At 39.0% G+C, this 14,022-nt stretch overlaps 1 long non-coding RNA gene across 1 annotated transcript; it reads right to left on the bottom strand.

Moving 5' to 3' along the window:
* Positions 1-4,457: 4,457 nt before the first annotated feature.
* On the bottom strand, positions 4,458-9,016 carry LOC129145272 (uncharacterized). The gene is made up of 3 exons (XR_008550576.1): positions 8,909-9,016; positions 7,195-7,278; positions 4,458-4,673 (listed from the first exon to the last, which is right to left on the bottom strand). It is a non-coding gene; the product is annotated as an uncharacterized LOC129145272 (long non-coding RNA).
* Positions 9,017-14,022: the final 5,006 nt, after the last annotated feature.

Raw genomic sequence — 14,022 nt, 5'->3', positions numbered from 1 at the left:
ATCATTGGAGGAAATGCAGTTTACTACCATCAAATACTGGAACAAAGCAGAAGTTTGATTACTGTTACATCTCCATTTAACTCATCTATTTGGTCTGTGCAGTAGCAGTTTCTTACTAATCCTCCCTAGGTCAATTTGCAACACTTGGAAAAAACAGATTTATTGTTTCCACTCCTTTCCCCCTACCAGAAAACTAGAGACCAGCATTGACTGACAGAGCCTACTTTCAGATGTCTGGGTACACCCTCCTCTGAGCTAAGAGAGGGCAGCATCAATGCATTAGAGCCCACTAACTTCACAAGGCTCCTCCTTCAAGCTTGTAAATGTTGATAATTTTAACCTCTTCCCTTTTCTGCTCTTGCCCTAAGAGTAGAAGCTGCTTCTTGCAGTTGCGACCTTCAGAAGAGTTCCCTTTTACCTATTTAGTTACCTGGTTAACAACTTGACACCTAATTAACACTTGTTTATATGAAATTCTCTCTGTTCACACAACTTTCATGGCTTTTCTCTCTGAACTAAACCATGATCTAACAAAGGGTTTTAATTAGCCAGACCTGATTCATGTGTCCATTCTGGAGGTAGGGGGAACGGGGCCAGCTCTACTCAAATTATATAGACTGAAATTGGATAATTGATAGCCCACCAAAGGGAACAAATGATATATTACTTACAAGACAGGTGAGGAGGGATCAGGCAAAAAATTATTATCTAAACATTAAGATAATCTTTAACGATTGTAAAACACTGTTTCATAACCTTTTTCTTCTCCAAAAATCTTTTAAACTAAGTTATTGTGAAAGTAGAAAGACAAACAACAGAGATGCCACTTTACACTTACTAGGATGGTTCCAATTACATAGAAAATAACTAATGGTGTTGAAGATGCGGTAAAATTGGAACCCACATACATTGCTGGTGGGAATGTAAAATGGTGCTAACAGACTGGCAATTGATCAAGTTAAACACAGAATTATGATATTACCCAGCAATTCCACTCCTTAGGTGTATATCAAAACATGTCTTTTACACAAAAGCCTGTACACAAAAATTCATAACAGCATTTTTCATAATACTAAAAAATAAAGACAACCCAAATATCCATCCATTAACTGATGAAGGATTAACAAAATATGGTATGTCTATATAATAAAATATCATTTGATAATAAATGAAATATTGTAATTCCACAACATGGATAGATTTTGAAACATTATACTAAGTAAAAGAAACTAGTCATAGTGGATCATGTATTGTATGATTCCATTTATATGAAATGTCCAAAATAGGGAAATATATAGAGATGGAAAGTAGATTAGTAGATACCTAGGGCAGGGAAAGATGGGGACTGGTAGGGGTGAAAGGGTGTAGGTTTCTTTTTAGAATAATGAAAAAAGTCTTAAGTTGATTATGGTGATTGATATACAACAATATGAATGTATAGTAAACTTTGAATTTGTATACTTTTTAAAAAAAGATTTATTTATGCATACAAGAACTGGGATACAGTCCAGAGGTGTGGGGTGTGAGACGATTCACTAGAGACAGAGTGGGGAACAGAACAGGCAGATTGACTGAAGTACACTGCTGAGGGGAGCAGCGGGTGAGACAGGAGAGGTCTGTTCCACCATATATGGGTCACCTCCCTGACCTGGGATCAAACTCGTGCTGCAGTGGCTGCGGATTGCTTCATAGTGCTGTGACTTAACCCCCTGCATCACCAGGAGGCCCCCCGAATTTGTACATTTTAAATGGGTGAAATGTGTTATATGGATGAGATCTCAATGAAGAGGTTTTTAAAACACAGTAAGTACATGATATACTATACATGAATTAGGCATGTGACAAAATGGGTTGAATAAAATATACTTCTGCACTTTAGCTGTGCTTTAGTGCAGCTAAAAAAGTAAACAAAATGTATGCCATTGCTTCCAGTTTCTTTAAAGGGGGAAAAAAAAAACACTAACAAGCTATTGGGTGATAATGTTTCATTTCTTTTTCTCCTATGAATTAATCCCAAATGGATCTCTGCCAGCTTGCTGATGCTCACTATCTACTTCCTGATGCTGTCAGAAAGATGCCATCTGTTCCCTTCAATTGCCAAAATGTTACAAATTATCCAAACATTTCCACAGGTAGTAAATGCTGAAAAGGTAAATCTTCCAAACGCTCATCACATCACTTTACACAATTATTTTACAACGATGTTTTCTTCCACTTGGTGGGAAATTGATAAATCCCTATGTAATGAAATATTTTGATCTCAAAACTGAATTAGTAAATATAATCTATGTGATGAACAACACAAGCGTGGCTATGTTTAGCTACGTGATATACTAATGTTCATATTGGCACTTAGAACATCATCCACATTAAGAAAGCAGAGTATATATCAGTGCAAAAGGAGTGATGACATGGACGGAAACTGTTACGGAATGGACGGATGACATGGACGGAAACTGTTACGGCATCAAACTTTGGAAGACCCATGCTCATTGTAGCATGTACTGTCTACACTTATAGACAGGGGCGATCCCCCTTAGAATGATCGGAAGCTCAGGTAGCTGTTAGGCAGGGAGCAGCCTTAATCCTGAGAAGCTTCGGCGATTTTATACCTCATCAACATCCTCTGAAACAATGCATTTAGACACTGTCACTGAGATTTCCTTTGATTAAACTTCAAAGATCTGATTTTATTTCATCTTTGTGTTCTAGTAGTATTTGATGTCATTTCTGTCACCAGGTATTAGTAAGCGTTGAATGAATGAATGAATTGAATTGGATGGAATGAACTAGTATGATCACCTAAATCATGGGCTCTCCAGCCTTCCTAACCCATGACTTTCAGTATCACATTGTTTCAGTATCACATGTGTGACAAAATTGTGACCTCCTAACTTTACCAATGCACCACATACACAGCTTAAAACTTTATTCTTTATAATCAAAATGAAAAAGCATACATTGTGCAAAAATGAAAAATGATGTAAGAATTACATAAAATAAAATATTAATTAAAAAACTTTATTCCTTGAGCACTTTGACATTTGGAAATAACCAGCAGATAGAAAAAAGAATCTTAGATTTTGGCAAAAAGGTAGAAATATTTGGAATATGTTGGTTAACAAAGAATCGTGTATCCTACTGTAATATTAATTCTATCTACCTTTAAAAATCATTTACTCCATTCTCTTCATTTTGTTGTATGTATTATTCTGATTGGGGACAATCTGAATGTGTATTGAGGAGACATTGAGATAGAGATTGTGTGTGTGTATGCATGTGTGTATTCTCTTTTAAATATAAAACACGTATTTTAAAACAAGTCTAGGTACAGGTCAAGGCTGTACCTAGGTACTCTCATGAATCCTGAATTTGTGTTTCCTAGAGGTCATTGCTAATTCCAGAGGACAGAGTCACATTGTGTTTTTCCTTCGTAGCTCTGCAAATCAAAAAAAAAAAAAAAAAAAAAGCCAATTCTAAGGTAGCCATCATCTTACCACATTCAAAGGGTCTGTCTATGTCATTATGTTTTTGCATTAATACACACTTTGCCCTGACCTCCTGGGAAGACAGCACCTTCCCATCCCCTATTATTTCTCACTAAAGTGAGAATGTACTTTAGGCTTTCTGGATGGAATAGCCTATCATGCATTTTTTTCCTAACCTTGTCCTGGCTAAACACGTTCTGGGCCATCTGAGATATTTTGGTAGCTTTGGTTAAATAACAAAAGGAGGAGAAGAAAGTCACTCACTGAAGGTGAAAAGGGGAAAAGGAAGTCGGAAATAGGATATTTACAATTATTGTGAGAAGCAGAATGTTGTGGGACAGTGGATTGTAGCCCCTAGGGTGCATCAGAATGACGGGAATAGTGAAAAAATTAATAGATGCCCAAACCCTAATGGTGAAATTTAGATTCCCTTACTTTGGGTGGGGCCCTGGCATTTGAGTAATGTAAATGTTCTCCAGTATTTCTTGGGTAGCGAGGCTGAGAAACTCCAATGGTGAAAAGAACTTGGATTTGAGAGTTGGGCAGTTCCAGTCAATCGGACCTTCACTCTGATTCAGTTTTCTTCTTAGTAAAATAGGGTTAATATGAATTGCAAGTAAGTAGAGTTTGACATTCAGTACATATTCAATAAATACAGGGTATAATGGAATACTATGCAGTCACTGAAACGCATATTTTAGAAGATGATCTAAGAAATGCTTGTTCTATCACCCCTGTTCTTTCTCCTACCCACCCCTTATTGGTAACTTCTCAGGCACAGACTTGAGCCTTCTCTTCCTTCCTAAGGAAGAGAAGGAAAACATTTTGATTTGAAGCAGTTATTTTCATCATTGGCTGCAAATCTGTCTCTAATGAGATATTTTAGAAAATCAAATCAAATTCTCTGAAGGAGGTGCTTTCATTCAATGCTAATGCAAAATAATTAATAGTGGCCATTTGGTTCTTACCTGCCAGCTTTCATTGATCCTTCTTCTGCGAGCAATGTTGCAGTTGTCCTTGGTGAAAATCTTCTTAGCTATTTTCTCTGCTCACGTGGTTCAGATGGAGTTCATGGCACTCCCAGAGCTAGACTCTGGCATGTGACTAAGAGTTAGCAGCGATCAATCACATGCTCTTGGCCTCCATCAGCTTTGTTCAGAGATGGGCACATTCTTGGAACTTTTGCTGGAGAAAGTAAGAAAAGGTGAGTACTTTTCTGCTCCATTATTACACAAAACATATTTCCCCTTTGAATGATTGGTCACTTAGGAATATCTAATGGACACACTGATTAAAGCTACTGTCATTTTTCTTCCCTATTAGTCAGTACAGAATCAAATCCTGATTGAGATGCAAAGAGAGAAAAAATAAAGTCCATGCTGTCCAGGAGTGTGTATTCAAAATGGGAAAGTCAGAGGCAAGTGAATTTAATGAAGAAAGTGTTTCTGTATGAATTAAAATAGTGTTCTTTGCCCTCTAGGAAAAGGATTATCCAGAGTATATACTTGAACTAGGCAAGGCTTTATTAAGAGATTCAGGCATGAGGGAACCAGTACAGGGAAGGAGAATTTACCTGATTCTTAGAAAGGAGTTCAGAGCAGATATTTAAAGGATAAGTCCATGGGAAGGAGGAGAGCAGCAGCATAGCTTGTTCTAGGTTGGGCTATGCACAGGCATGCAGAGATAGGACACACTCCAGCTGTGTGTGTGCCTTCTCCCTTCAGGAAATTGTGAGACAGTCATCAGACAGAACCAAACTGTTTGGGCCAAACAGTTTGGATGGGTTTGTCAGGCCATTTAGTCTACCTGTTGAAATCAGACTTGTGGCAACTCTTTGTTTACCAACTCACATTTTACATGGAATGTCAAAAAGTTGCTATTACAACTGGATCTATCCAAGTAGAAAAAAAAAAAATATTGACCCTTAACTCTTTCCAGACAAAATTTAATTTGAGATGGATCATAGACCTAAATGTAGAACCCCGTATATCCAGTCAACCAACCCAAACACCAAGCAAACTCCAGGCTTAATATTTCTATCTTTGTTCTTTCTTGCCCCAATGTAAGTTGTCAACCAGTTAATTATTGTCTATTTTGCTCTTCTTTCTGTCAGCTTTAGAACACCTGTTGCAAGAATTTTAAGCATGTAGGTATTAAAATTAAAAAAAAAAGTGATGTCTTACTGTTATAAATGATTATGTATATGGGGAATTTAAGGAATTTCTGGGTGGCAGAAATAGATGATGCCTTTTGAGAGACATCTTTAATTCTAGCATCCCATAAGACTATTATGTACACTATATGTGGAATGATTGTAATTACATAGTATATTGCATAAAAGTGATATTTTTTTAAAAACAGTAATTTCCGAATACCCTGTTTCTTACACAGTGCTTGGTAGATAATAGATACCTAATATTTGCTGAATGACTATGTAATCAAAGTAGGGTTGTTAAATATGTCACTCTAAGAGCTTTCTGAAGATATTGCCATATTTTGAAAATTAAAACATTTTTAAACATTTTTCCAGCCTTTTTGAGGTGTAATTGACCAAGAATTGCATCTATTTCAGTCGCACAACACGACTTTTTAAAATACACTTTTACTGAGAGATGTGTAAGTGTAAGGTGTACAACATGTTGATTTGATATATTTATATGGCAATTTGATTTCAACCATGTTGGCTAACACTTGTATCATTTTACATAATATCTTTTTGTGCATGTTATGGGAAAAATTATGGTCTAGTTTCTGAGCAACTTTGAAGTTTATAGTGTAGTATTGTCTATGATCTCTAAACTGTGCATTAGATTCCAGGACTTATTTGTCTGGTGATTTCAATTTCATCTGCTTAAACAACATCTCCCCATTCCCCCATCACCCAGGTCCTAATAACTGTCATTCTACTCCAGTTTCTACAAGTTCATCTCCTTTAGATTTCACATATAATTGATATCATATAGTATTTGCCTTTCTCTATCTAATCTCACTTAGTAAAATGCTCTTAAGTTCCTCCTATGTTGCCATAAACAATAGGATCTCCTTTCTCATGGTTGAGCAATAGTTTCTATACATAATTAGAACATCTTCTATCCATTCATCTACTGCCAGGCAGGATGTTCCCATATCTTGGCTATTATGAACAATGCTGCAATAAATTTGGAATGTATGTATTTCTTCAATATTCTGTTTTCAGTTCCTTTAGATACATACCCAGGAGTGAAACTGCCAGATCAAATGGTAGTTCTATTTTTTGTTTTTGAGGAATCTCCATACTGTTGGCCCAGGGGCTATACCAATTTACATGCCCACCTACAGGGTACAAAGGTTCCCTTTTTTCCACATCCTTGACAACACTTGTCTCCTTGATGATAGCATCTCATACCTGTTAGAATGACTATCTCATTGTGGTTTTGATTTGCATTTTCCTGATGATTGCTATAAATCACCCTTTCATATACTTGTTGGCCATTTGAATGTCTTCTTTGGAAAAACATTTATTTGGTTCCTCTTCCCATTTCAAAATTACTTTTGCTGTTATATGTTTATAGCAGATAATTAATATTTGCTGGATGACTATGTTATCAGAGGAGCATTGTTAAATCTGTGATTCTGTCAGGTTGTTCTGGTGATGTTGCTGTATTTTAAAATTACTGAATTTCTTAAAGAAATTTGCTTATAGAGCCTGTACTGTATTTAAGAATACCTTTTTCTGCCCCTAGAGGGAGCTCCAGCCTTCTCTAATGGTCTCCCCATCAGCACTCTCCTCCAGGGTTTTCTTATTCCATGCCTAAAGAAAAGAATTGAGAAGAACCTGCTAAGGTTAAAAACACTTACTAGACTTTTTTTTTTTTTTCTGGAAGAGAACACTCTGGTGTGGCCTTGATGCTCTTCCTTCATTTTGAAAAGAAATTAAATGGGGATCCAACCTGAACAAGCTTGCTAAGTCAACAACCTGTGCAAAGCTTATTGGCTTAATTGTGGGAATCTGGACAACCCAATTATAGGTCAGATGATAGCGTAGCCTGGTTTGAGAATTTTGCCCAGCATGGACCAGTCTGTAACTGGGATCCATCAGATTCTCATTCCTTGGATTTTAACCATGAGATACAAAGAGAATCAGTCAGTTGGGGGGGTGGAGGAGCATATTACCCCAAGGGAAGACAGTGCCATAAGGAGCAGGAACTTTGAGTAAGTAGAAATATGGAGGATGATTATATACATCAGGCAAGTGTTAAAGAATTATTAATATAATACATGTAAGGTATTTGGCACAGTTCTAAAAAACAAAAAAAAAGATGGTTCTATTTTCCATTTCACATGAGGAAATCGAATATATATAGTTATCCAGAGAAACAGAAATAGTAGTTGTCAGTACATACACATACATAATCTTTATATATATTTACATACAAAACAAAAAATAAAATAATCTCAGGTGCTTTTGAAACTTGTTCTGAAGATAATTTCAAATTTGAGAGGGATTCTATAGAGTATTAGTATTATTGGAAAAATATTCAGTTTCCCAAAGTATCATTTTGAAGGACAACATTCACTTAGTGGTACTCATATGTGGATCTCTATTTACTGAACCCTTGATGTGCTAGGATTTATTGATAAATAAGATACAGTCTCTCCTCCTGAGTTTGTGATATGGGAAACATATATAAATAATGAATTTTATTACATTGAGATTAGTGTTATATAAAACTCTTTCCAGCCATAAAATTCTTTGATTCCATAATATATAACACCACTCTGACTTTTATTTTTTAGCACAAGGCAAGGTATAGCTATAAATGAGAAAATTATTTATAAATAATTTAAAAAATATCTCTGCCTGGGGGCTTTAAAAGTTGGTAAGGCAAGTGACATTTCAAGTAACACTCAAGTCATCTAATAAAGATGTGTACCAGAGACAAGGAGATATTCAATGACTGTTTCTCTTAAATCAGTGACATAAGAAAACAGCAGTCTGTCTTGATGCCTTTATAAAAACTGACCATCTTATTTAAATTATGTCTACTCTAGTAGAAAAGAAAACCCTTTTGAGACTTCATTATATAGTAGGCACCATTTGCTAACTAAAGGAATGAATGAGGATAGAGTGAATGTCACATAAATTACCAAATATGGGTCAAATAAGTTTATGCTGCTTGCTCTAAAGCTTTGACAGTTATGACTTAGGCCTAGTAGCCTTGTTTTTATGCTTCCTGCCATTTCATTACGTCATCTCTAAGGACTTCCTACTATTAGGCCTCAGATGTAAGGGGTTTAACACTTTCCCAGGTTACATGCTCAGTATTTGCTCAAATTTAACTGCCCTGTAGTGTTGCTTTTCTGAGCATTTTCAGGCCCTTCTCACCAAGTTACAAGGACAGGCACAGAATGAAAGCTGAGGCACTCTCCCTCATTCTCACCTCGTTAAGTTTGGGGGTCACCATAGCAGCAGAGCAGCTCCTGTTCTGACTCAGTTCCAGCTTGTGTTGAACAGTTTCTCCATGGTGACCATGGCATCAACATCCCTCAGAGCATCACCTGCTTAACATACCAATTCCTGGGGTCCAGTCAATCCAACCAAAACAAAACCCTTGTAGGTGAGACCTAGAATGTACAATTTTAAAATCTTATATAAATAGCTCCAGGGGCTTCCAGGGGCCTAGGGGTTAAGTTTCACAGCTATCACTGAGGCCTGAGTTCCATCCCAGCCAGGGAGCTAACCCACATATGGTGCAGCAGACCTTTCCTGTCTTGCCTGCTGCTCCCCTTAGCAGTGTATTTCAGTAGATCTGACTGCTGTGCTCCCCACTCTCTCTGGTGAATCCTCTCAGCACACCATCTCCCTCCCCCCACTCTGCCCTGTACCTCTGGCCCACACCCCAGCTCTTCTACTAAATAAATAAATAAATAATAAATAAATAAATAAATAAATAAATAAATATTAAAAATAGCTCAGGGCCTCCCCTGGTGGCGCAGTGGTTGAGCGCTGGGCTGCGAAGCTGCCCGCAGTCTCTGCAGCACCAGTTCAAACCCCGGCCACCAGAGAGGGTCCCACATGGCACGCAGACCTCTCCTGCCGCCCTCTGCTCCCCTCAGCAGTGTCTTCTGTCTGTCTGCCTGTTCTGCTCCCCACTCTGAATCTGGTGAATTCTCTCACCCTCCCACGCTTCCGACTGTACCCAGTGCTTGTATAAATAATAAATAAATCTTTAAAAAATAAATTGCTCAGAGAGAGTAGGTTTGATGTTGCCTATATCCAACAATCCTACCTTTGAAGATACATGTCCTTTGGGTATTTTTCTCCCTTATAGTCCATCTAAGGGTGAAGCAAGGATGGTTTCATCTTGGTCCACAGAATTTCCATCAAAGAGAGAAGACATAACTAATTAGAAATAACCCTGAATTCTCATTTGGATTGACTTTATATATATATCCATATATCTCTCCCTCTTATTTGAATAACAATTATTACTCATACAAATAGCAACTATTATTTCTTGAGTATTTTCTGTATGCAAGAATTCTATTACAAAATTTAGAAAAATTCACAACAGTCTCCATGATAGATGGTTTTCTTTTTTTTTTTTTAAATAAAAGAACAAAAGTTCAGATAGATAAAATAGTATGTGCATTGTTTCTCAGCTATCAAAAGTTAAGACTTACAGCTATAAGTCACCAGATTAGTATGACTTCAAAACCAAAATGCTTATTTACAATTACTATATGCTGAAGAAACTCCATCTAGCCATTTTACTTGCCTCTTGAAAAAATCTTAAGGGAGCAAGAATTTTAGAAATTTTTTTTTTTACTTCCACCCACACTAAGCAAAGCTCCTTGAGGATGGAGTGATAGAGCTGTCATCAATCAGTATTGGCCTGGCTTGAATCAATGCTGGGGAAGAGAAACTAGGGGACTTAATAGGGCAATCATTCATCATGAATTTATTTGGAGGTCTGGGGCACTGTCTGCATTTTACCCTTTGAAATATAAACTTAAATAGGAATTGACGGGTTTCCTCTAGAAGGAATCTCTGTTTGTCCAAAGCCTGGGGGATCGTTGGTCAAGATGTCATGTTGTTCTACTTTAGCAAATTCTTTGAAGATAGAATCAAGAAACTTGAATTTTCATTATCTTGGGTAAGAATTCTAAGGTTCTGTTGCTCAGGCCAGGATTCAATTAAACTTATTTCAACAAACATTTATTAAATACCTTGTCTATGGACTATATTAAACTGGGAAATCAAAGAGGAATAAGACATAGACCATACATAGAGGAAATCAGTTTAGTTGGGGAGATGAATATACCAATAAGTAACTTGCACAGGGTGGGATAAGCCTGACAGAAATTTACACAGAGGACTGTGCGGGCTCACAAGGGGACAGTGAGCTTAGCCTGGGACTGCGGATGCCAGGCCAGCACTCTAACCTGATTTAGTTGTTTTGTGGGCAACATTTGGAGTGCTCAGCTCTCTTTTACACTAGACTCCCTGACACATATAGCAGGCATGCCACCTTCTTTTTGGTTTGCTTTTATTGTGGTTTTTCGTGATTCCAGAGTCTCAGTGTTGGGAATACACTAAGAAGTGGGAATTCTGAGGGACAAATGAGCTTTCCCTGTCTTTCTTGTGCCTCTCGACTTGTGTGTGTCAGTGGGCCCCTTGGTTTTTATCAGGTGTCAATCCTGTGAACTGCGCTATAAGTCACCTGTTGAAAATGAACAGCAGAAGATAGGACTTTTCCTAGGGGAATGATGGGTCAGAATTCTATTAAGACAGAGTCATATTCTCCTGATAGATGTGTGGAAATAAGACTTCACTGTGATTATACCCTATAGTCCTAGAAAAGAACAGTAATCAAGCTAAGTTAAAATGTAAAAAAAGTATAATTACCTCTTACTTTATAGAAGCTATCCTAATTGTTAAATTGTGTTTCTTATAAAAATAGCAATTCAGGGCCTCCCCTGGTGGCATAGTGGTTGAGGCTGCAAAGCTGCCCGAAGCCTCTGCAGTGCCAGTTCAATCCCAGCCCCCGGCGAGGGTCCCACATGGCACGTAGACCTCTCCTCCGCACCCGCTGCTCCCCTCAGCAGTGTATTTCGTCAGTCTACCTGTTCTGGTCCCCACTCTGGCTCTGGTGAATTCTCTCATCCTCCCACGCTTCTGACTGTCCCCAGTGCTTGTATAAATAAATAAATAAATCTTTAAAAAAATAAATAAAAATAGCAATTCATTAAAGGAAAGCTGAGACAACTACTGTATTTGTTTCCTATTGCTGCTGTAAGAGATAATCACAAATATAATGGCTTTAAACAACCTAAAGATAATATTTTTTTAAAGATTTATTTATTTATTAGATTTATTTTTATTTATTTATACATGCACTGGGTACAGTCAGAAGCGCGGGAGGGTGAGAGAATTCACCAGAGCCAGAGCGGGGCGCAGAGCAGGCAGAAGGACCGAGTACACTGCTGAGGGGAGCAGCAGGCGGCAGGAGAGGTCTGCGCGCCATGTGGGACCCTCCTCCGGGGCTGGGGAGCAGCCGGGGATCGAACCGGCGCTGCCTAGCTGCGGGCAGCTTCGCAACCCAGAGCTCAACCGCTGCGCCACCAGGTATAATATTAATCTTAGAGCTCTAGCTCAAAAGTTTTAAGTCGGTTTCACTGGGCTAAATTCAGGTATTGCAGCACCGTTTCCTCTGGAGGCTTTGAGGGCAAAATCCATTTCTTTGCCAACTTCTTGGGCCAGCCATATTCCTTTGTTCCTAACAACCCCATCCTCCATCCTCAAAACATGTAACTCCAGTTTGCTTCTATCATTGTATCCCCTCTGACACTGACTCTTCGGCCTCCCCTTTAAAGGACCCTTGTGATTTATATTATCCTCAAGATCATTCATTTAATCACTTTAGCGATACTCCCTTTTGTCACCTAAGTTAATATCCATAACTTTTGCGGATTAGGACACGGATAGGATATTTTAGGTTATTTTATGTGGGGCTCACAGGTTCCTGGGATTAGAACAGGCTGCTTTTCAGACTACAAAACTACTTACTTATGTTTTTGAGTACTGACTTTTAACATTGTAGTGTCAGGATTGGTTCTCCATGATCCGAGCAGACGGGTGAAGGAGGAGTCCTGCAGCCCTCGGTGGCTTTTTCAGGCTTTTATTGAGCTTTTACATGTAGTGCAGCAACCAGGTACATGGCAGGCAGGGGTGCAGGGGTGCCGGGGTGTAAAGGTCAGGAACAGGGCACAGTGCAGTTTTTCTGATCCCATGCAGACCGGGTAAAGGAGGAGTCAGAGTCCTCAGTGGTTTTTTGCAAGTCTTTTATTGGGGTTCACCAGGCATATGGCAGGCAGGGGTGCTGGGGGGCCAGGAGGCTGGCAGGCCTCCCGGCCCCCAGCAGGTCTTCACTCTGTGGGCTCTCCGGCCTTCTCTCGGCTCTGCTTCTCTTGCATCTCTCTCGGCTTCTCTCATCTTCTGCTTCTCTTGCTTCTCTCTCGGCTTCTCTTTCGGCTTCTGCTGCTTCTCGGCTTCTTCTGGCGTCCCTGTGACGCCGCGCTTAAAAGCACAGTCTTAGCACAGGTGTACCCACTTCAGGTACCAGCCATCAGGCATGCATTCAGGATCACAGGGTTCCCTCATCTATCCTGATGGCAGGAGGGCAGAAAAGCTTGATACCTTTTACCTTACCCTACACGGGGAGACCAGGAGGCTGGCAGGCCTCCCAGTGCCCAGCAAGTCTTCATTCTTTCTGGGCTCTCTGGCGTTCTCTTGTGGTCTCGTTCTCTCTCTCCTGCTGGTTCTCGCCTCTGCTTCCGTTTGTTCTCTCGCTTATTGTCCCTCTGGTCATTCCGTGACGCCACTCCTATGAGCCTAGTCTCTCAGCCCAGGTGTACCCACATACGCATGCCCACACCCTACTCTGGTGCCCGCCATCAGGCATGCATTCAGGACCGCAGGGATCCATCATTAATCCTAATGATGGGAGGGCAGAAAAGCCTGACAATCATTTACTCTACAAATATTCTTCATAAATTTTAATAATTCAGGTGATGCTGGGTATATCTGTTGGTATTATGTTTTCTTACTTAACCTTATATTATTTGTCCATGCCAATATTCTTTTTCAAATAATACTTTTTGCCAGTTCATATTTCTTCCACGAGATTATATAATAACTTATTTAGTTACGGACCAATTTTTCATGGTCAGGAATCTTGGTTATAATAGAAACTCAGCTCTAGTTGATTAAGCAAAGAGAAGAAGTTATTGGTTCTGCAATCTGATTAAGTGTTCAAAAACCAGACTCGGATTCAGCAGGAGCCACTGAAACCAGGATCCCTATAGTGCCAAGACTCCATCTTCATGTCCTTTCCACACTCTCCCTGAAATCTGTTTTCCCTCCATGTCACGATTTCATCCACTAGAGGGGCTGGATGATTGCAAGCTATTTAACCCATCAGTGCAAGTCCCCTAATAGCAAAATCTCAGGCTCATTATTATCTAAGAAAATTCTAAAGCAGTTCTTGGTGCT

The sequence above is a fragment of the Talpa occidentalis genome, unplaced genomic scaffold (genome assembly GCF_014898055.3).
Source record: "Talpa occidentalis isolate TD23 unplaced genomic scaffold, MPIMG_talOcc4v2.1, whole genome shotgun sequence".
NCBI lineage: Eukaryota > Metazoa > Chordata > Mammalia > Eulipotyphla > Talpidae > Talpa > Talpa occidentalis.
This window is presented reverse-complemented; position numbering and strand designations above follow the sequence as displayed.